Here is a 24,860-nt window from a genome sequence, read left to right on the forward strand (position 1 = left end):
ACTTGAATTTCTAGCTCTTGTACTTTTCAAAGTAGCCTACTACTACTTTTTGTAAATGAATCCTTTCATTACTAAAGTTAGTAACATCAGAAACAATATAAAATGTTTTTTCAATTTGGTCAAAAGAATCATCTATGACAGAGAAACACAAAAATGTTATTTCTTTCTCCCTTTTCACCCATTTATTCAAAATAGGCATTAGATCCTCATCATTAGATTTCAAATTCTCCCAGATACTGATCACCCTGGCCAACTAATCATAAATTAGCCACCATTCAATCTTGTCCCCCAAATATGTGAGAGCTTTTCTTAATTTATCTTCATATTTGGATTCCAAGTCTACATGTAAGGCCCACAATTTGCATTTTTCTTCTTCAAAATCCTTAGCAGTGTAATATTGTGGCCTTTGGGGTGTATTTGGTATTTCTATGAGAGTGGTGGATTTAAAAGGTTCAACTGGAGGGCGAGGGTATGTTATTCTTGGCCTAGTGGCTCTTCCCAATAGCTTGTTTTGAAGCTCAATTCTCTTTTTTACTTCTTTATTATAGGCATCCACCACTATTTCATACTTGCTTTGCAAGTTAATCATTTCCTTTTCTTCCTTTTCTGCAGTGGCCAAGGAAAATTTAGAATAATCCACATTCATGTGGGCTACCTATACATGCGAAGTATCAGCAACTCTCCTCACAATGATACTCCTTGTTAGTCCTGAATCATCAGGCTGTGATGGAGTAGTCCTAGATCCTCTTCTTAATGACCACATAACAAGAGTAGCTTGGTCATTACTGAATGTTGTTCCTAAGAATTACTTTTTATCTAGATCCTATAATCCCAAATTATTTGACACAGAATTAAAAATTAAGGCATCAACATGTCCCAATTTGGAAATAATAAAACATTTGCATCTTTCACCATTTGCCTACCCTCTTCAAGGGTTATATTCTGGAACTCTTGTATCATATGTTCCTTTATTTGATTATGATCCCGAATGATAGTATATCCTATCCTCTTTTGCAGAACCAGAGGACCTGCCCCTATGTTGGGGGTGAAACCCAATTTCCTCATTACTTCCCTGGCTTTATCTGGAGAAGAATCAATAAAATGTTGTTTCTTCTCATTCATTACCTCCATTATTTTAGGGAATGTACTCATAAGCTTATTTATTCTATCTACATTAGTTGCAGCATTACTAAGAGGACTATAATATTTGTCAAAATAGTTTATAAATTCCAAAAAATTTGAATAGACTCTCCACTTTTCTTTCTTTTTTTCTTGCTCCTACAGAGAGTACTCATTCCTTATTACATCTTCAGGGAAATAAAATTCATGCTGAATTGGATGAAGTTTGATCCTATGCCTAAGAGAAAAATTAAAGAAATCTTCTACATCACAAAAATGAGAGTGAGATACTACCATCTTATACTGATCCAAAAATTTTTAGAGGAAGATCCACCCCTCCTTAGTTATTACAAATTGGTGAGCTACAGTGCAAGTACAAAAAATTGATCCTATTCCCCTCTTGTGCAAAAAGGTTTCCTCCACTCCTCCCAACTACCATAAAAATTCAGCTACTCCTACCTTTAAAGGAACCTGATAAGGTAGTACATGGGGTGTCCCTTTGAATCCATAAACTCTAATGATAGTTGATACTGGATATGGGATGATATCTCCCCAATTATGTGAAACTTTTAGACTATGGGGTCTGTCCATAAGCCTAACAAGGTGCATTAGTGCCTTAGGAATTCTAGGATTGTCACTCAATATGAGGCACCTTAGTTTGGAAGCAAAGTGCCTATCAAATCTAACAAAACTAGCATTTTATGCTTCCCCAGTCATGTCTGCACTCCATAATTGAATTGGTAGTGCTTCTCCCTCTTGTTCCCTATTTAATACCATTTCTTTACCAAAATATGTAACCCCTTTAAATAGAAACATATGCATTAATAGGGAGTACTGACCCCAAACCTTCTCCACCTTGCCCTTTGCAATCCCCACCAATCCACTGTGAATCTCATTAGCTAGGTAACATGCAAAATCAAAAATTATTTCTACACCAAAAGAGGAGATTTGAGTGATCATATACATGAAGCTCACAGGAATAAAATCTTCTTCACCTTCTCCAAAGACTCTGCATAGGGTCTTGTATATCTCTACTACCCTGGCATTCAAGCATGATTTCTTGAAAGGTTCTTTAGAAGATGATGTTATTTCTGGTAGGTTTCCAATTCTACCTATGTGGGCCTTCAGTGCACCTTATCTAACTACATCCCTTTTTGACATATATTCTTTTTCTAATTTTGTCAAATCAATGGGCACATGATAAATAGTGAGAGGTCCCAAACTGAAAACTTCCCTAATCTCTTCTGGACTGATGGTGATTAAAACTTCACCATCTACTCTTCTCACTACCCTAGTGGCTTGATCATAACTCTTCACCATGACCTCAAGAAGGTCATAATCCATAAACACACTGGGAACAACTAGCTTTCCCAAATCAAAATTCCATATATTAGCGTGTGGGGCATACAATTTCCTTTCTGCAAACCATTTTTTGAACAAACTCAAACCAGTTTGTGAAGTTTTAGCATCCTAGACCCAATTACCCTTATAATACAATCCATCAGCTATCCTCAGCCTAGGGTTTAATGAGGTTAACCTTTTAACTTGCACTATCTCTACAGTAGACTCTAGGAGCAACTCAAGCAAGTCATCATGCACATTTCTATCTAAATAGTTTATTTGACATGAAAATCCCTTCTTCAGAGGCATCTTGGATTATTTTTTACAGAACTGAAAAGGCTATAGAGATTATGGTAGTACTACTTACTTGAATTCTGTCTTTTTTTTCCTTTGTATTTCTACAAACTTTTCGCAAATAGACAATTTCACAAATTCTGCCGAACTTCAGTATGCTCTTCTTCAGTAATTACTTCTACTCTGGAATGGCTTAGAATCTTTTCTTGCATAAGATGAAACTAATGAAATCTTCTATTTTATACTCTATTTTTCTCACATGCGATGCTTTCATGTCTAATTAATACACAGAGTGGCACCACATTCTATGTTTAAAGCTGCGTTGTCGATCTTTAGAAATCCTACGATCATGTGATACGAAAAAAACAACTAGGCATTGCACTTGACATGTTGGTCAATTGATCCAATGAAAATTTTCCATGTACATAACTCTTTCCTTGATGGCGCTTATGTTCGGACCCATTGGCAACTGAGGACACATGTCAGTAGGTCGTTACTTTGTTATGCATAAAGAATGAGCACCTTGCCATAGTGAAGCAGTTATAGCCATTGATTTGATCTTAATCTTAGCAAATGATATGTTACTGTGCTTGCTTAGAAAGATGGCAGCAGGCCCTTATTCGCTATGTCTCTATATGTGTCCCCCTAGCAACTCTTCATAGTGAGAAGATGATGGCCATTGATTAGAAACTTAATCAAAGGTGGGGAAGCTGCACGAAGTTTCTTGATAAATGGTGGGCCTTATACTCACTGTGTCACATAGCTTAAACAACATGTAACTTTCCAACGTGAGATAGCAAGGACTGTTGATTTTGTTTTAGTCTGACACTTAGGATCTCTCATAGATTTGATCAATAGGGCATAGGTCGAGAGCATTGATGAAGTATGAAATTTTGCATAGTTGGCACTTCATAAGACTTTACTTTAGTCCGAGTCATCATCCCATGTTACTAAAGGTCCCACCGACTGTTGATTTCACAGCGCCTCGCTACTTCGCTAACAAAGAGATGCTGGAATTTACTGATAGTGAAGTAGCGAGCTCTAGAAACTTTAATAAATCTTGATGCCATGAAATACAAGGACCCATAATATCACTATTGCTACTATTAACTGCTTCTAGCAATGGAAGTTATTACTTATTATGCCACTTGGACTAATCATGGTACTGATGAATTTTAAGGTTACCGACTCTTCAATTTTATGGTGCCTCACTACTTTGCTAATAGCGAGATGTCAAATTTTTCCAATAGTGAGGTAGAAAAACATCGGAGAAACCATCATTTCAGTGCCAACTTTAGACTACTTTTTTTGAGTCCCCTTTCCTGTTCTGACGGTACTTGCAATGTGTATGTGACTAATAAGTCGGCCAAAAAACAAATCTCTGACCACTGTATCTTCATTTTGCGGTCCTGTTTCATAAACTTTTCAGCACTTGCTACCTCACTATACATAAAAAGTGCCCATGTTTGCATAGCGAGGTAACGACAAATGGTGGATCTACTTAGATCAGACGGTTGGAGAAATTGAGAGGAAAGGTAGCTCAGGGGTACAGAAGATAAAAAGACAACAGAATATTCGCCCTATTTGAACATTCAAATATTTTGCGCCTGACAATTTATGAATGGAAAGAAATATAGGGTTTTCACAAAATTTTTTAAAGGCTAGCAAATGGATGAATTATCTAGAAACTCTATTATCCACTAAAATGAAAAATCTGACTTTTCTACAACTGGACAAAGGATTTCTATGAAACAAAAAGTTAGACCAACAGTGGCTCTGTCTAGGGATGATAGACTACTTGAGTCTATGCACGAATTCAGAATTTATGGGAGAGCAGACCACATACTTCATAAAAATGACAACTTCTTCAAAGAGCACTGAGCAACACACAAAAATAAGGAACCAGATTGCATAGGGATACTAACAGAGACTTATAGAATATATAGAATGTACAAAACAATAAGGAACCCTAAAACTACTGTTCATGGAGAAAATAAGTATTTTTCAAGAAAAATACCTCTTCAAGAACTATCCATGAACTGACAATTCAAGAATACTGTCAAACACATCTTTGAGTATATAAGAATCTTCACCCCAAGTATTTTCAATTAAATACAGGCCTAACTAAATAGGATCAAATTTTCCATGTTTTTCTTTATCCTCAATTCTGGCATTCCTCATTAAGACTAAATCTCCCTCTTCAAAATTTCTGCTTATATTTCTTTTATCATATAGTGTATTAACTTGTAGTTGCAACTTTTGGTTCTTTAGAGATGCTTCTCTTCTGGTTTTTGTCAGTCCTACCAATTCATCCATTCTTTCTTCCATTTCATCTGTAGTATCTTCATCATACATCTGGATGTAATTGTAGAGTCCCATCAAGTTGTTTTGAGGCATTCTAGTTTGAATTCAATACACTAAATCAAATGGAGCTATACCAATGACTTTCTTTATAGTTACTCTGTCAACCCATATTGCCAACTGTAACTTGGAATCCCATCCCTTTTTATTATCATCCAAGGTTCTCTTAATGACCTTCAACAGGCTTTTATTTGTGGACTCAACTTGTCCATTCCCTTGTGGGTGATATGGAGAAGATGATGACCTCGTTATTCCATATTTATCACAAAATTTAATGAATTCCTCAGACCTAAAGCACATAGCATTGTCTGTTACAATTTTTTGTGGATAGCCAAATCTAGAAATAATATTATTGAGTAAGAAATTATTGACAACTTTACTTGTTGCATTTCTTGTGGGGATAGCCTCTACCTACATTTTAAAGTAGTCAGTAGCCACCAAAATCCAAGAATAGCCAGTGCTAGACATGGGGAAAATATCTCCTAGACCCCAATGTTGAAAAGGTGCTTGAATCTCCACTGGCTTCAATGAAGTATTTCTTGAGAATTTTAGTTTTCTAGCAAACCTTTGACAAGGGTCACACTTCCTAACCATAACTTGGGCATCCTTGAAAAGGGAAGGCCACCAAAATCTAGCCCTCATTATCTTATGTGCAGTAGTTTTGGCCATATATTTTCCCCCACACACTCCAGCGTGCATTTTTTTCAAAACCTCTTTTGCCTTTTCTTTATCAACACATTTCAACAAAACTCCCTCAAAATTTCTCCACCATAGGTTGTTTTGGAAAATTATATACCTAATGGCTTGCAGTTTAGTATTTCTCTTTTCATTTTCAGGAAAATGAGGAGGAGCTTCCATATGTTGCAAGTAATATATGACATTGGTGTACCAATCACACTAGTCCATGTCACATAAGTCAGCTCTGAGATCATCATTTAATAGATTTATCTTATTAGCATCTAGATTACTTTCAGCCATGAGTTTGGCCAAACCTTGATCCCTTACTAACTTTGTTATTTGTATATCAATGTTAAATTCGTAGATTCTATTGATCCATCTACACCTCCTGCCTGATACTTCCTGTTGAGAAAATATATCATTGACTGCAGAACTAGGTACAAAAGAAATAATAGTAGCACCTACCAAGTAACATCTGAAAGCTTTTATAGCCTTTACTAAAGCATATGCTTTCTTTTCATTTATTTCATACTTCAGTTCAGTAGGTTGCAGTGACTTACTGAAAAAGGCAAAAGGTTGCTCATATCCTTCTTGATTTTTCTACAACAAGACTGTAGCTATAATGTGGAAAGATGCAAAAGAAAAAACATGCATGGGTTTTGAATAATCTGGAGTTCTTAGTATTGGAGCATTTTTTATTGCAATTTTAATATCCTGGAATGCTTGTGAAGGCTCACCATTCCAATCTATAGTAGCTCCCTTCTTGAGCATCTTTGAGATAGGTCTACTGATTTCAGCAAAATTAGTAACAAATCTCCTAAGAATATTGACTTGGCCAAAGAAGGACTGAATTCCTTTCACATTTTTTGGCTTCGGGACTTTATCAATAGCTGCTACTCTTTCACGATCTATTTTCACCCCATCTTAGACACTATATGTCGTAATAATTTGCCTTCTGTGATCCCGAATGTGCATTTCTTTGGGTTTAAAGATACTCCATATTCCAGAGCTTTAACAAAGATTTTTTTCAAATGTTTGCAATGATCCTTAGCCTTATTAGAATATGTTGTAAGATCATCCTAGTACACAACTATAAATTTATCAATATAATCATGAAATGCTACATCCATGGCTCTTTGGAAGGTAGCTCCTGCATTAATCAGGCCAAAAGGCATCCTCACATATACATATGTTCCCCATAGGATTGTGAAGGCTATCTTGAACTATTCACTTTCCTTTACTAGAACTTGATTATATCCAGAGAAACCATCCATCATTGACATTAATTCAGAGCCAGTCACTTGCTGCAATATGGATTCCATATTAGGTAAGCCATAATTGTCTTTCAAAGATGCAATGTTTAAGTTTCTAAAATCCACGCATAGCCTAATATCTCCATTCTTCTTCCTAACAAGAACTAAGTTTGAAACCCAAGTGGAATGCCTGATTGGTTTGATTATCCTGCCATCCCTTAGTTTTGTCAACTCTTCTTGCATTTTTGGGGCAAGGGTAGGATTCACTAGTCTCTGTTTTTGCCTAAAAGGGTTTACATTGTCTTTTAATGGTATAACATGCTGGAACAAATCCTCTCTATAAGCCTTAAGGTCATCATATGATAAAAAAAAACATGTTTGTATTTTCTAAGTAGGTCAATCAATATTTTCTTGATTTTAACAGGCAAATTTTGGTTGATATAAACCCTTTTGGGAACTTCTTCAGTACCCAAGTTTATCTCTTCTAACTCCTGAGGTTTGGGGTTGTTAACTCCTGATTTTACTCTGTCTTGGTTATCAAAAATCTTTTCCAAGACTACTAACCCCTTTGGCACCTTATTTGTTTTCAATTGCATAATCTCTTGACCAAAAATGGTTTCCTTCTCATTTATGGTTTCAATCAGTCCACTGCAATCCAATTTTTGATCGTGGTACTTATCTTTATTTGACAAAAAAATTGTAATATCTTTGTCATCTTCAAAGACCTGCTAGTTCTCAATGTTATCAGGTATGGAAGGCCTATTTTGTACCTCAATTTGAGATATCCCTGCAAAAGATATTTCCTTAGGCTTGATTGCTACATTTGCTAACAAATTAGCCATCTATTTTGGGTCCTATCTCTCCATAAGATCCCAAATGCATCAAAGAATTCTATCTGATCCCAAACTACATTTCTATATTTCTTCAATCTCTTATTCTTGGATGAGTAGGTTCCTTTGATCTGAGAGATAATTAGTTTAGAATCCCCTATAACACATAATTTCTTAATTCTATGATGTGTGTCAACTTTCAGTCCTAGCAACAATGTTTCATATTCTGCAATATTATTAGTGCAGGAAAACTTCAAAGTGAATGAATACCTAAAAGTGTTATTTTTAGGGGACACAAAAACTACACCTGCCCCTGCACCCTCTTTAGAACTAGCCCCATCGAAGAACATTTTCCATAATTTTGGTGAATTCATGCAACATTCAACCTCATGTTCAATGATAGCAGGTAAATTTTCAACTTCCTAAATAATTAATTCAGCCCTGAAAGCATTGATCCCAGTATCTAAGAAACAAGTGGCATCTTTGTCAATTTTTTCCCCTAAAATGTGATTAACCCTTGGCTCTCGATTTACCCTGACAGATTTGTCCCCTATGTGGAAAGTGGCATAAGTCAGATCACATTGTAGACTTCCCCCCATGGCAACACTCCATTTCCTAGAGAGTAACATTCTATAGTGTGGAGGTATATCTACCACAAGGATAGACATGGTTAATTCTACTTCAGGATACACAGCCAATTTGAATGGTAAGGCATTTACGGTACCTATGACTGGGACTTCCCTAGCATCCATTCCTCTGCATCTTCCCTGCTTGGTATCCACCTTCAAACCTAAGGATTCCATTACTTGTAAAGGCATTATAGTGTTGGAAGCTCCTGAGTCTATCATGCAATTTTTTAAGGTCTTCACCTTTATAATCAAGCTGAGGAAAATAGGGTCAATATCTTCTATAAATGCCACCGAGGAATCATCTAAAAACATCTGGAGAATCTATGATATGATACTAGTTTCCTCTACTACTAATGGGGTTTGTTGGGCAATTGTTTGACCTACAACAGTATTATGGTTTCCAATCCCACCCAACCATGAAAAAACCTTGTTCTTATGCTCTTCAATTCTAAAAAGTTTAGACAAGGGCACTTTTACAGTAATTTGGGATAACATAGATATCATATCAACATGTTCAGTAATAGTGGATTTTATAAGAGTACTTGGAGTTGGAAACTTCTGAATAATAGGCACCACTATTTTCTTGATAGTATCAGGTTCTGATTTCCTTGGTTGCACAATTGGTTTATTTGTTTCATTTATTTGAAACTGAACCCTCTTTTTTGGTTCCCACTTCTTACCCTTTTTTTCCTTGATCTTAGGCATATCTTCATTAACTTTCTTGTTTTGAGCATTCGTCTTATGAGTGATATCTTTGATGAATACATTGGATGGCTTTCCTACATCATTATTTACCATTCTAATTCTCAAATTGTAGTTACTATGGACTTGTGAAATCATTTCTTCTATAATTCTATCAATCTCCTCCTTAGAGGGCATCCTTAAACTTATGTGTCCTACATTGGAGGATGCAATACATATCTTATATGTATCATAACCTTCATCATCTAAAAGCACTTGTTGATAATGTAAATGATAAGAAATTCTTTGACTAGTAATATCTTTTCTAGGTTCCTCAGAGTTAGAATCTACAAGGTCATTACACATGCTCACCATGTTGCAACTTATATCATCATGACTCTTATCTTCACTTCCTTCTTTAGGATGTGGACCTTGCTCTTGGGAAAATGACTAAGAAACAACACAATAATCAGTAGAATGAGGTGATTAACACACAATGCACCATGGTACATCATCATTCATATTTATAGTGTTCATTTGAAGGGGATTTGAAGTACCCTTATCTTTCACATTCTACATTTGGTTGGGAACTAGTTTACCATCCCTCCAGTGGGTGGTGTAAGGATAATTTTGCATTCTAGGTTGCCTATTGAAATTGTTGTTATTCACAGGGGGTCTTTTAGCAACATTTGGCTTAGTAAAATTAGTGGGATTCATCTTCTTAAGCAATTCCAAAACCTGGCTTATAGTGGGCTCTTCTGGCTTCTTTCCTATAGGGGTTTTATCAGCTTCCCTTTTATTATTGTTCTTAGGATTGAAAAGCTTTGGATCATCCCGCCTACCTAGTTTACCAGATGCCTTCCTATCATTCTCTATATTTACTACAATTTTATAAGCATCCCTTAAAGTCTTGGGATCCTTATCCCTCAATTGATAAGCCATTTTTCTATCAAAAGCATTGAAATATGTTGTGAGACAGACATCTTCATTCAACCTCATACTTTGAAATAATCTGTACATACCTTTTTGGAATCTTACATTGAAATCAAACGTGGATTCATTTGGATTCTTCTTGATGTTGTTGAATTCATTTAACATGAATCTTGCATTAGTGTTATCTCCATATTTCTCCTTGAACAATTTCTCCAAATCATTCCAAGAAGTGATACTATCATCAGGGAACCTCCTAAACCAATCCTTTGCATCTTTAGTTAGTGAATGCACAAACAATTTCATTACCATATCTTCATGTTTGACTTCATAATCATTCAACATATCAATGAAAATTCTTAAATGTTCTTCACCAGTAACAACATTATTCCCCAAGAACTTAACCACTTTGTCTCTTAAATCAAATGATATGGGATGTGGAGCACCAAGAATACCAGCAAATGATATTTGTCTATACTTTTCCAGGTATACAGGTTTCTTCTGGAAACTAGGAACATTTCAAGTACTAGCTATATGAGCTTGACTCAGAAGAGCAGCTTGGGGTTGTTGAGGTGGGACAAATGGAACTTGGGTGCCAATGGTGGATGATGAGGTAGGAGCAGATTGGGATGTCCCCTGAGTTGAGGTTATTGGACCACTGACTGGTGCAGGAGTCGTAGATGGGGTAGATAAATTAGGCCATGAAGCCAATGCAGAATTAGATTTTATGAATTGGATCTTTCTCTTAGTTTTTGCAGCTTGAGCTTCATTCTTGACCTTTCCAAGCTCTTTTGCAAGATCTTCCTTTTCTTTTCTAGTGTAATGCCCTACCAAGGGATCCAAAGAATTTCACTAAGTTTGCCAAACAAATTTTTTTTTTTAAACATGAAAGTAAAACCATTCATAACATTTGCAGAAGCAATAGTAACCATTCAAACTAAAAGCAAACATAACATACATAACAGATTACATTCTTTAAGAATCCCTTAATATTTAATCACATCTAATCTTAACTATCCATCTAACATCACATCCTTATGAAATAACCATGATCCATCCAACATTCTTAAATTACATTTCCAATTACTCAATCATCCACTGTACATGTCAAAGGCTTAAAAGAATAAACATCCATGTAAATAAAGTACATCATCATCCAATATTAATCCATGATGCAATTAAAGTAAATGAAACCACATATCATACATGATACATCATCACAAAAGATATAAACATCCATCATAAAAGATAACCATATATCACAAACATAAATAACTAAGTGCACGATTCCTCCCAACCGTTAATAGCATCATTAGACCATCATAGATCCTAGCCATCCCTCCATGCACAACATTCCAAAGCACCGAAGAGATCATCGGTATTAACATAGTAGGAATGTCACTCCTAAAACATCCTACTAACATGCAAAGTAAAGCATAAGATAACATCATCTAACATATGCAATTCATCAATATAAGAAACATATCGATAAATACATCCATCATAAGGTATATCATCTATCATAATGATCTAAGAACAGAATGAAAATAAATACCAACCAAGAATACTCTAGCCACGATGTCTCAGATGGATCTCAAATGATAAGAGTAATAAAATACTACCACTTGACCACGTGGAACCTAAGTGGTCCACTCCCATCGTGCTGAGGAGATAATCTCAAGTCCCAGACAAATTATCAAAACCACAAAGCATAAATCTCTATAAGTCCAGGAATCCTAAAAGTATACTAACTCAAAGGTTCCAACACACAAAACTGACATCTAATTCCCAGAGGCACAACAATGACATGTAGGAAACCTACTCTGCAAGTGGGAAAGTGTCATCACAATTATCACGTACAAGTTACCTTGGCAGTTAGCTAAACTCCATAGGTCCATACTGATCTCATGTGGCCACTAGTATCCTCTCATACTAATGAGGCATACTATAGAATGCAAGGTCGCAACCATGCATTCTCACTACTCCCATCTTAGCCTGTACAAGCACTCAAGTCATGGGCGAGAACCAAAAATATTATCTTTTTAGGTTCATTTAATCCCCATTTAGTGTGTAAATGTTATCACTTATTAGCCAAACTTACAATGAGTTACCTTGGCAGCCACTTAGGGCCCCAGCCCCCATTGCAAGCCACTGTCCGACACTACAAGTAGATTACCTACCCTAAGCTCATGGAATCATAAAATTACCACAGTCCTATACAAGTGACTATAAAGAAAATCCAAAAGATAATCCATAAAAAGAAGAATCATCAAATATCCACAATATAAGCATCAAATATCCATAATAAGAATCATCTAATCTCCAAGATAAGAATCATCAAATCTCCATGAGCATCTGGAAAGCATCCATAGAAAATCATGACCACAATAGTTCTCTATTGGCAACTGAAGGCATCACTAATAAACATAAGTATCCATTGGTTCTCAATAACCAAAATATATCTCAATATAAATCACAGTATCCATTAGTTCTCACCAAGCAACCAAGAATATCTCAAAATCATACTGATCGAAGACTCTAAAATGGTTGAGTCAAACATGTCACAACAAGAAATAAATCAAAATTTCAATCCCATCATGGCGACTAGAAAGTAATCCAGGGATAACTGATTGATGACTCAAAATCATTAGCTCAAGTGTCTCATACACATATAACTCAGCTTCACACATAAAGACTGATGAACAAATACAAACATTTCATAGAGCATATGATCACATTACCATGGTTGGTCTTATAAATATTGAGACCAAATAAGATCAATAAGACATCACATCTCATAACCCCCGAGCCTGTAGTAACAACCTAGGATTGGTCAACACTAGTCAACCCAAAACCCAAAACAAGAAGCATATAGAATACACGATGCAAACACATGTTTTGGTTTTGCTAAAATCTCATAGTTGAATAATGTGTAGGGGTTTCTATTTTTCTATTTGCAAGTAAACTTTCAAGTGTCTTAAGTTTCGTCATTTGACCTACAAGTCAACCCATTTGTTCCCCGACAACATTATCCTTCCATTATTAAGAATTACATTCTAAGAATAACTTAAGGATAAATATTCACTAAACCGATCATCATTGACCTTAATTAAAATTTTCTCTATATTTAACCATGATCCATATTCTAATTGATTATCCTTTCAACTTTTCTAGGATCATTATTCGTTATATTATAAGAGGACCAATTATCATTCCTCGAATAAGAGATTATAACTTTATTAGAATGATAAATTAATATCGATTAACAATCCTTGACCTTTATCATTCTAATATTTTCAAATTTAATATTACTAAGTCTCACCATTAGAACATCTAAGGTTATTATTCAAGTCAGGAGAGTACGACTTATCAACATCGATGTAAATACTTCACAACTTTGCTAGAGGAATCGATATTAGCATATCAATTAAAACACTATTACATAACTTGATTATTAATTAAATCTAATTAACTCTAATTAATCTAATTAACAATTACATATCCAAGGCAACGTTCCAATTAATATCAGTTGACTAAAAACTAACTATAACTTGTAAGTTAAAAGTCAAATATAACCCAAATCCCCAATATTCATATTAATAGTTCAATAACGGCTTGTTATTATAGCAAGTTATAGGAAATCTATAACGACCACATACGTCTTTTCAAAGAATACTAATATTTTCTTAAAAAATTTGTAATATTATTTCAAATAAGACTCTATTGCACAACTTAAATTATTGATACCATGGTTATAATATCAACTCAATGAATATCAATCAATTATACTTCAAATCCAAACATCTTTTACCAAAACTTTAATCATAAAATAATCTCCACTAGATTACTCTAATCGAATTAATCATTTATACTATTATTTATTAATAGTTTGTTAGATCCAACAAACATTAATAAATAATAACTCATAAAACTATAGATAATCGATCTTAAAAGAACCTTACAAAGCTTCATTGGTTAATATTTAACTAACTCTTAGCACAATTAAGGTGTACCAATAATCGTATTATAACTCAATCATAGCGATGCTATCCACTTTTATTAAAGTCTCATAATATAAATTACCATTTCTAAATTAGATATTAAAAGTCAACTATATTATTAGCTAAATGAATTATTTCAAGCAAGAACACTCTTTCGTGAGATATTAATAATCCAAATGTTCACTCAATATTATTATCCAATATCCAAGGTTGAGTGATCCAATTACATTAAATAATTTGATATATCAACCCTTAATCTTCATCTATTAGTGAACCTTAATTTAAAATTAACGTCTCTTAATTTAATATCAACTTCATTAAACCACTATATTCCAATTCATTTGAATTAATAATTTAATTATAACTTGATAATAACTATTAACAAATTCTCCATAACCCAAATCCCTCATTAAATTCGAGCAACTCAGTTTTTCATTTCATTTAACAACAAATGAATTATTATTCCATTATTCACCATTTGAAATAATAACAATTATTAATTTATAGACACACACACACACACACACACACACATATACATATATATAAAATAACATATCAAATAATTAATAATATCATATTTATATACTTTAATAAATGATATTTAATCCACTCATAAAACATAGTTTATATATAAAACTTATAACACATGAAATGCGATTTATTATTGTGTCGTCTGATGAAATTATGGACCACAGGTACTCTATAGATTGTAAGTACCCTGCGATGATACAAGTATTTTGCAATCATGCAGAGCTTGCATTTCATACAATCATAAATAAAAGGGAATGGGGGGTGCAGTGGTTAAAACCCCGCCAGCCCAAAAGATATATGTATATATTTTACTGTTATAACATTTTGCGATTCACATTTTAAATGCGATTCAGATTTTATAAAAAGTTTTCTATCACATTTTCCAATCGCGTTTATTAATGATCAGTATTTAAATAATACATGTGCGTGTGTGTGTGTGTGTGTGTGTGTGTGTGTATATATGTATGTATGTATATGTGTGTATATATATATATGTATGTATGTATGTATATATATATATATATATAAATGTAGCACTTCGGTATTACAAAATTTCAATCATAAATATACATAAAATGAGAACATATACTAGTTCCAAAGGGTCTTCTAATTCTTAAAATTAAGAATTTCCCTTTTAAAAATGATGGTCTCTAAATTACTCATAATAATCGTTCCTCCGATTTACCTATTAATTTATCTAATAGGTTTGATCATAAAATTGATCTTAGAATTTCCTTCATACAAACTCTTGTTTAATCCAATCTTTGGATCCAATACAATTCGAACCCAAACCCGATTCAAATCTAAATTCTTTCCTAAATTGAAGTTAGGGTTTTCTACTATTTTCTTTGCAACCAAATAAAAACATCTAGGTTCCAATTCAAATTGCAAATTCATTCATAGAATATAATCAGACAGATATAATAGACACGATGAAGATAGGAAGAGAAATAGTGCAAAGAGAATATGCGAAAAATCACGAGTGCACCTGGACACTGATGCTAATTCGTCATGCCTTAGAAGTCCATAGAAAATCTCTTCCTTCACCATCATTCAGAATTCCTCCAAGATCCAAGCCAACCGAATCCTCCAAGTGACTAGAAGAGCTAGAAGAAGTATAGAAGCATGTAGAAAATATATGAGCATATGAGCTTCTCCAATGAATGTAAGCTTTGAAGCTTCCATTTAAGCTTGTAGCTTCCATTAAGCTTGTCCAAACACAGTAGGAGAGCCTCTATTTAAAGGCCTCTAAGATGCATCTAGAGTGTCTCTAGAAACAACTAGAAGATAAGCATGACAACCAAGCATGAGTCTTCTTCAACCTTCTAGATAAGTCATCAGGTTGTAGACACCATGTGCTCAAATAAAATGCTAACTCCTAAGTGTAGACAACTAGTGTATTCTTAGAGTGCAAACTTCTGTGTTGTCTATATGACAACTCTCAAGAATTTGCAAACTCCTAAATATTAAAATATTACACAATCATTAATATAATATTTACTTTACTCTTTCCAATTTAATTTATTTATTTATTAAATCTCATGCACTAACTTTAATATCTCCACTTTTCAATCTTAATATATTTATATTTTAGTCACATGAAATGTAGAATCTTTTAAAATATATTTTCCACTTTTAAATTTTATTTTTCAAAACTTAATTGCTAAAATATTTATTACCTTTAATAATAATATTATTCAGTCATTTATTTAAAAATGAACTCCAAATATATTATTATTAAAATAAATATTGTCACATTCCAAATTTAATATTATAACTTTTATCTTCCAATTTAATTATTTTATTTAATTAATTTCCCAATTAATAAAATAAAATAAATATTAAAATACCATATTAATTTTTCATTAAATTAAACCATTAATTAAATCTTTTAATTAGGCTTAATTAATAGAAAATACTCCAAAGAATCACAAAGATAAAATACAAAAATCCATCATAGCCAAAATACATACAAAATTAGACCAAGGGTTAATATCATGAATTACGTTATTCAATGTATTCGGAGGGTACTCAACTCAGATACTTGTCCTAATTTTCCAATTAGAACAAATGGCTTAAAGGGTTGGGATTTAGACTTGAGAATTTATCTCCCCTCTCTTATCATTGAGATAATGTGATACGGTACGCTCATCCTGAAAATTTAGGGAAGTCGATACCTGGTACCTGCAACCTGCATAAAAACTATGCATGTACAAGCACAATATATACTAAGCTAAATAGGAAATGGTAGGAAGTGGTGCATTGTGTAGATCCCGACTAGCAGGTGACTACGACTCCCTTCCTTAACCACATCAGACACGCCATACAAAAACAAACACGCACACCATACACATGCAAGTATGGGTCAGTATCCATAAGAAAACACATATGATAATAAATCATCTTACTAATCATCATCAATAACTGCAAACACTGGAGATAATCATTATGCATACATGAAATGTAGAGTCTAAGTAATCTCATCACATAATAAACTGAATCCATAGCACAATATCTGATAATCTCAAAAGAATGTTGCTAACCAACAACATAAAACTACCTCTAAAAGAGTTCAGCAATGACAACAAAATGCGAACTAGGGGCAAGCACTACATCTAGCCTTCTCTAGATCTAAGTCTAATTTTTACATGGAGGGTTGTACGGGTTTGCTTGGTATAGCTTGAGGCTCATTTATTTGGATTCCTATAGCCTTGCCCTTCCCTTTATCTAGTGCTTTTGTAGTGGGCTCTATAGGGTCCACTTGAACAGGTTTATAGGCTTGGACCTGAGCAATAACTGGTTCTTGCCTTTGATTTAGGCGTTTCTCTTGTTCTTGAACTTTAGCTCTCAGATTGTCTACATCTCCAAATACATTAGTATGTAGAGTTGTGGTATTTTCTTCTAACTTTTTATTCTACTCCTTCAAAGTAGCCATCCTTCTTAGCAAAGCATCCCTTTCTATTAAGACATCCAAAGTGGCTTGCTCCTTCTCTTTTTTAAGATGAATGTCTTTAGCTTCTTCCTTAGCAATCCATTTCTTCAAAAATCCTATCTTAGAGTGTACTTCTTTAGGATCAGCAGAAGTATCTCCTGAATCAGTAGGATCATCCAGATCTATAAGGTTTGGTTCCACATATAGGGCTACTTTGGGATTAAAAGGATTATCAAATGAATTCCTAAATCCTAGCCTATAATTCATGTCTGCTACAGGATCTAGCCTTGATGAAGCAACTCCTATAGTGGACACATCCTTATCTTGGAAAAATTTCTCATTAGGTAATGGGGTACTGAAAATGCCTCCTAAGAATCTTGTAGTTTCGGATTTAGAACTAAGTGAAGAAGACTCTCTTCCTAATATTGGGTGATACTGGGAATTGATGAATGCATTGCCTCTGGGTTTCCAGGTGGGATTCGGATCTGTCTTTTTCTTATTTTGGTTCTTTCTACCACCTTGGGGTAGATCAATATACATTGATAAATCAGGATTGGCTCTCATGTAAGCTCTTGTGTTATTTCTCTTGTTAGCCATATTCACCTTCTGTTACAATAAGCACTAGCTTCAAAACCTTGACTGAGTCGCCACCCTATTTTGGGAAAATATGTATTGACACTTATTACTGACTCAAGGAAAATAATACACAAGTAGAAACAAAAATATCTGGTAGAGAAAAACCAATCATTGCTGTCGTAAGACTGCAACTCTTGCTTGTTAGATAAGACACTTGGATAAGCTGGATACGCCAGTGTGTAGTTATGGTACTTGGGCTTGAACTTCTTTAAATTCTCAAGGTTTTTCACTAAAAGATTCTCTTATAACCATGGGAAAAACATAGACAACATGACACACATGTACATAGCAGGACCAAAGAAACTATAGTACTTTCTCACAGATGTGTTGGACAACTTCCCAGCAGAGTCACCATTTTGTTGGAGTTTTAAAATGCACTAAAACTACTAAGCAACAAAATGCTTAATACCAGGATGATAGTATATACACAATCTAAAGACTAGCCAATTCTTATTAACAATTGCATATGCAAAGTTCTTGGACCCAACTTCAACAAAACCATAGATGGTTTCCTACTCTTTTGGCTCTGTAAAACCAGGGTGGGTATACCCAGGGATGATTCAAGACTGGGGAAACTATATGAGGATTATTTTTAGTTTCATTCTGATTCTCATCTCAAATCCTCAAACACATACACAATTCTTCATAACTTGATAAACACATCCCATATAATAGATATGGCCAAAATTTCTTCTATAGATCTGTAGGTGTTCTTAACAATATTAGCTAACTGAAGCTAAAACATTCCATGCAGACAAGTACTGGCCAACCTTTGAAGATCTATAGGAAATAAAAGTGAAATAGGATTTTGAATGATGAATTCTAATAAGAATTTTTGATAGAATTTGTTGTAAGGTAATGAATAAGATCTAAGAATTTTCTATAGACTCTAAACCCCAATGGATTAGGCACTGATCAAATTGATTTAGCTAAAGGAGAAATATATCATAAATGGTTATCAAAACGTAGCATCAAATCAAATTTCACTTTTATTTCCTATAGATCTTCAAGGGTTGGCTAGTACCTATCTGCATGGAATGTTTTAGCTTCAGTTATCCAATATTGTTAAGAACACCTGCAAATCTATAGAAGAAATTTTGGCCATATCTGTTATATGGGATGTGTTTATCAAGTTATCAAGAATTGTGTATGTGTTTGAGGATTTGAGATGAGAATCAGAATGAAACTAAAAATAATCCTCATATAATTTTCCCAGTCTTGAATCATCCCTAGGTATACCCACCCTGGTTTTGCAGAGCCGAAAGAGTAGAAAACCATCTATGGTTTTGTTGAAGTTGGGTCCAAGAACTTTGCATATGCAATTGTTAATAAGAATTGGCTAGTCTTTAGATTGTGTATGTATTGTCATCCTTGTATTAGCATTTTGTTGCTTAGTAGTTTTAGCGCATTTTAAAACTCCAACATGGGTGAGGTAAGATCATTTCATGGTTTGGCTAGTTTTTGTAGGAAGTTTATAAGAACTTTAGTTCTATTTGTAATGCTATGATTGAGACAAAGAGAGGAGATTAAAAAGAATTCAAGTGGACACATGGAGCTAAAAAGAGTTTTGAGACTTTTAAACAAAAGGTTGCTAAGTTACCTATATTGGCTTTACTTGATTTAGAGAAAGTATTTCAAGTTGAATGTGATGCTAGTGGTAGTGTGATAGGAGTTGTATTGAGTCAAGAAGGTAAACCTATTGCTTTATTTAGTGAAAAGTTGAATGATATAACCAAGAATTTTATTCTATTGTTCAAGTCTTGAAGAAGTGGAGACATTATTTGATTCCTAAGGAGTTTGTGTTGTATACTGATCACAAAGCTTTATAGTACTTGGAAATTCAATGTAAATTGAATTAGAGACACATGAAGTGGGTTGATTACTTGTAGAGTTTTACATTTGTCACTAAGCATAAGAGTGGAGTTACTAATAGAGTTGCTGATGCATTGAGCAAAAGATTTTCTTTATGTTAGAAATTCTTTAGAATAACTAAGAGGGGGTGAATCAATTATCAAGGTCCAAATGTCCAATTAAAACTTTTTCATCAAGTAAAGTTAGCCTATTAAACTGTTCATACATCCATGCTTAAACTTTCCTACTTAGAAAGCTACTGTAAACCAACATGCAAGAATAATACATGAAATATCAACACATAACACAATGATTTATGTGGAATTCTAATTTTGAAAAAACCACCAGTAACATGATACTCAATTCTCACTCTTCTGAAGTGATGCCTTATGAAAGACATGCCTTGTTAAAGGCTAGAACACACTGTTGAATGTGACCTAGTTAAAAGATTTATCCACCCTATTTGAAGTGGGCCTAGTCAAAGGACTTTAGAACATTCACTTGGAATGCCACCCTGTTAAAGGATTTACAAATGGATGTTAAACCAACTTAAGTCCATAGGATTTTACCCTAGTTTGCACAATTTTTAGAGAGTAACAAAAAGGACTTTTGACCTGATACAAATCACAACTTAACTTGCAAATTTTAGATCAAAACTTAGCTCTTCACATTACCTAGCTTTTAGTCTCTATATCCTTTCAAGCTTTGTCTCCTTGAGTCCTCATGCTCAATGTACCGATGTAATCTTCCTTCTAACCACTTATCGAAGAAGAGTCTCTATGCTCTATTATTCCTTCTCCTTGACACCCTTCAACCACTTCACAATTTGGCATACTAGCAACTCTTGCTTCTTGGCCTATGACTCCTTAAATAGAAGTCTATAATTGCTTTTCCCACTAGATTCTTCACTCCTTTAATTCTAGTTTGAATGGAATAGGTAAGATTCATCAAATCTAACCCATATCTTGTTCCTTCTAGAAAAATCATGAAGAATCCTCTTGAATTCACTCAAAAATGGTTAACATAAAATTTTGTGCCACCAGCTCGTCATCCTTACCCTCCAACTATTTCACAAAATTCAAGGTAACAAACTTGTTAGCTTAGATTTGGCAAATCTTTTACTTTTTCAATAATGCAACAGCTTGGCACTATTGAAATTCTAGTGCTCAACACATATTGTGTTACTCAACATCAACTATGTTTTATTGATGCTTAACACCTACTGTGGATTCACATGGCATCCACTAAGTTTTACTAATGCTCAACACTTGTTACTTTTGTCGTCACCTGAACGCACTCAACTCCTTCTGTATCAATCGACACACACTAGATTTTTCATTTGCTTGACACTAACTAAAAATGTGCTCGACTTAAACTAGCTTGCTTGGCACTCACTAATGAACTTAATTAAGCTTTGTAGTCAACCTTGTTTCAACTTATTCTTTTAGTGTTTCTATGTGTGCCTAGCCTCTATATCCTCAAGTATATTATCAATACATCATTTTACCATTATCTTAACTGATCCTTGCACTTCATTACAAAACCATAACTCAACCTTTCCCTTAGGTGCTCTTGTTACATCTTGTTGATTAAATCCTCTTCATCAATCAACTAAGTGATAGTACTTGGATCTTATAAGGGATTGTCATTCCAACAAATAGTAGGTTTGACATCAACAACAAAACAATGATTGAAAACATTCTTTATCAACCATCTTCCTTCTTTGCAAAAATCTCCCTTTTTGATAGTATTCATTTTCAATTAGACTTCCAACACTTTATTGACTTAGATGAAGGTTGAAGTTCTTGGTTTTGATGAAATGAAAGAGTTGTATGATACTAAATTTAATTTTTTTGAGGCATGGAGAGAGTGTAGAGCACCAAATTTAATAGATCACATAAGTAAGTATGATGATTATTTCATTCAAGAAGGTATGTTGTTCAAAGCTATTTAGTTATGTATTCATAGACGTCCTATGAGGTTGAATTTGATCAAGGAAAAGCATAATGGTAGATTGGTGAGACATTTTGGAATTGATAAGACATTGAAATTGCTAAAGGATAAGCATTATTGGCCACAAATATATAAGGATGTTCAAAAATTTGTAAGAGTTGTGGAGTTGGTCAAGCTGCAAAAGGAGTAAGTCAGAATATTGGTTTGTATACGCCTATTGTTATTTCTAAGAAACCTTGGAGTGACAATAGTATGGATTTTGTTCTTTGAATACTTAAGATAGTCAAGGGATATGGTTTCATATTTTTTGTGGTGGATAGATTTTCTAAAATGGATCATTTCATACCATGTAAGAAGACATCAAATGCCAATCATCTTGCTAAACTTTTCTTTAAAGAGATTGTGAGATTGCATGGACTACCAAGAAGTATTATTTATGATCGAGATAGTAAGCTTGTTGGTTATTTTTAGCAGAGTTTGTGAAAGAAAATGGGTACTGAGTGAAGTTTAGTTCTACATGCCATTCATAGATAGATGTATAGATAGAGGTTGTAAATAGAAGCTTGCATAATTTATTGAGATGTTTAGTTGGAGATATGCCAAGTAGTTGAGAGATGTTATTGGCACAAGCTAAATTTTCATATAATAATTATGTGAATAGGAGCATAGGGAAAACACCTTTTGAGATTATTATAGGAATGTAGCCTAGAGGAATATTAGATTTGAGAGACACTGCTAGTGAAGAAAAGAGAAGTGTTGCAGGAGATTTTTTTTTCAATTTTATGGAGTCTTTCCATAAGTAAGTGAAGTTGAGGTTGGAACAAAGTAATTAGAAGTATAAGGATAAGACTAATAAGTGTAGAAGACATCATGATCTTCAAGGTGGTGATGAGGTGATGGTTTAATTGAAGAATTGAAGATTTTCTATTGGAATATACTATAAGCTAAAGATGAAGAAGTTTGGACCTTGTAAAATCTTGAAGAAGTTTAATAGTGGTAATGCTTATGAAGTTGAGTTACCTGATGACATGGATATATCTCCTATATTCAATGTTTCTGATTGATACAAGCATAATGAGTTAGAAGATGAAGTAATTTTACCAGAAGATTATCCTAAGAAGTAGATTAAAGAAGCTGAACAAATATTGGATCAAAGAGTTGGTAAGAGCACAAGATGAAAATATTACTATGAGTATGTAGTGAAATGGAAGAATAGACCAATTAAATATGCTATATGGATTTCTCAATATGAGTTGAATTTAACTCAGGTTGTGACACTTGCATGATTCAAGAGAATCATTTCTTCCAACCTAGTTTGTCTAATCAAAAGCATTCTAGGTTTCCATATAATCCTACACTTTTTCTCTTTCTATCACTTGCTATTGAGTTTTAGTTATTGCCAAGTGCTAGTTTTCTATTCATGTCAAATTCCTAGTGGATGCCAAGCATTTAATGGAAGCCAAGTTCTTAGTTTCTGCTAATTGATTCCTTTGGCTGCTAAATGATTCCTTTAGTTGCCAAGTGATCCTTTAGTTGTCAAGTCCTCTATGGTTTTTGAGTGTTGAAGGATGTCAAGTTCATAGTTGATACAGAGTGACTCTTTGGATGCTAAGCTCATATAGTTTTCAAGTGCTAGTGTTTTGTGAGATCTTTGTTTGCTGAGTTATTTATGTCTAGTTCTAGTTTGGCCTAATGTTGCTTGTATTTAAATTTTATATAGGTAGTTAATATCTGATGTGACCGAAGTTGTGGTTGTGCATGCATTTAACATAAGATTTAATTTTGTGAGAGATCAACCTATGTTAGCTCAAGCATTTAAGGAGGTCTATGATTGAGTTTTGGAGAGAGACAAATAGAACTCAAAAGGTGGAAATAAGGGTTATGAGTTCGAAAGTGAAAAATTGAAGTTGGTTCATGAATCTGAAAGTTGTATTGTAATTGGTTGCAACCTAGAAGGCCTAACAGCTAGGCATGTATGTTGATTATCTAATGAATCAATAACAAATTTTTTCTCCCTCTCCTTGGTATTATTCTAGTGTTGTTCTTTCTGCTATGTTAACTCTTGTAGAGTCATTTGGATAGCTAGGTATTTCTTTGGCCCTAGTTATTTTGTCTCCTCCCTACATCACTAGACACCATGGACTCCCTTACAAGATCCTAGTGGATGATTTGATGCATCTACTATTGGATAAGACAAAAGGGAAAGATTAAAACAAGGAAGGTTAGCTCTCCTCTTAGTTTTAGTTTTAGATTTTTTGGCTCTATGGTTATCTTAGCATTTTTCCCTTGTGGGCTCTATTTATGGTCCTTTTTGGGGCTCTCTTTTACTATGGTTTATGGATTATTATGGTTCATATTGATTGCCAATTTTTAGTGATGTTTATATTTTGGGACATTTTTACGTGGAGGGTTTTTGAAATTAAGAAGGGGATTAGGTTAAAATGTGTTATATTTGACATTGTAGCTATTCCAAAATATTTTGTTTCTCTAGTTTAGCCCCCTTCTTTGGCAGATTTTAATTTCAAATATATACTCTAACCTTAAATAAACACCATAAAAATAAAGTGAACAAAGGCATACCTAAGGCTATAATTATTAGATCAAAATCAAGCTCCTTAAAAATATTTTTGATTCTTTAAATCTATTATAGTTATTTTCATTTTTGAAAAGATTAACTTAAATAGATTATAAAACTATTTTTTGACACAATATTTATCAACATGATGTATAAATCTAAATTCATATATCTCTTTAATCCAACTATTAGTTTCATTTTGAAAATATCTTCAATAACTAGAACAATTTTCTTTTAAAGCAACAATAGTGGATCAACCTTT

Source organism: Cupressus sempervirens, chromosome 4, assembly GCF_028749045.1.
Source record: "Cupressus sempervirens isolate cs-2001-9-10 chromosome 4, ASM2874904v1, whole genome shotgun sequence".
Lineage (NCBI taxonomy): Eukaryota > Viridiplantae > Streptophyta > Pinopsida > Cupressales > Cupressaceae > Cupressus > Cupressus sempervirens.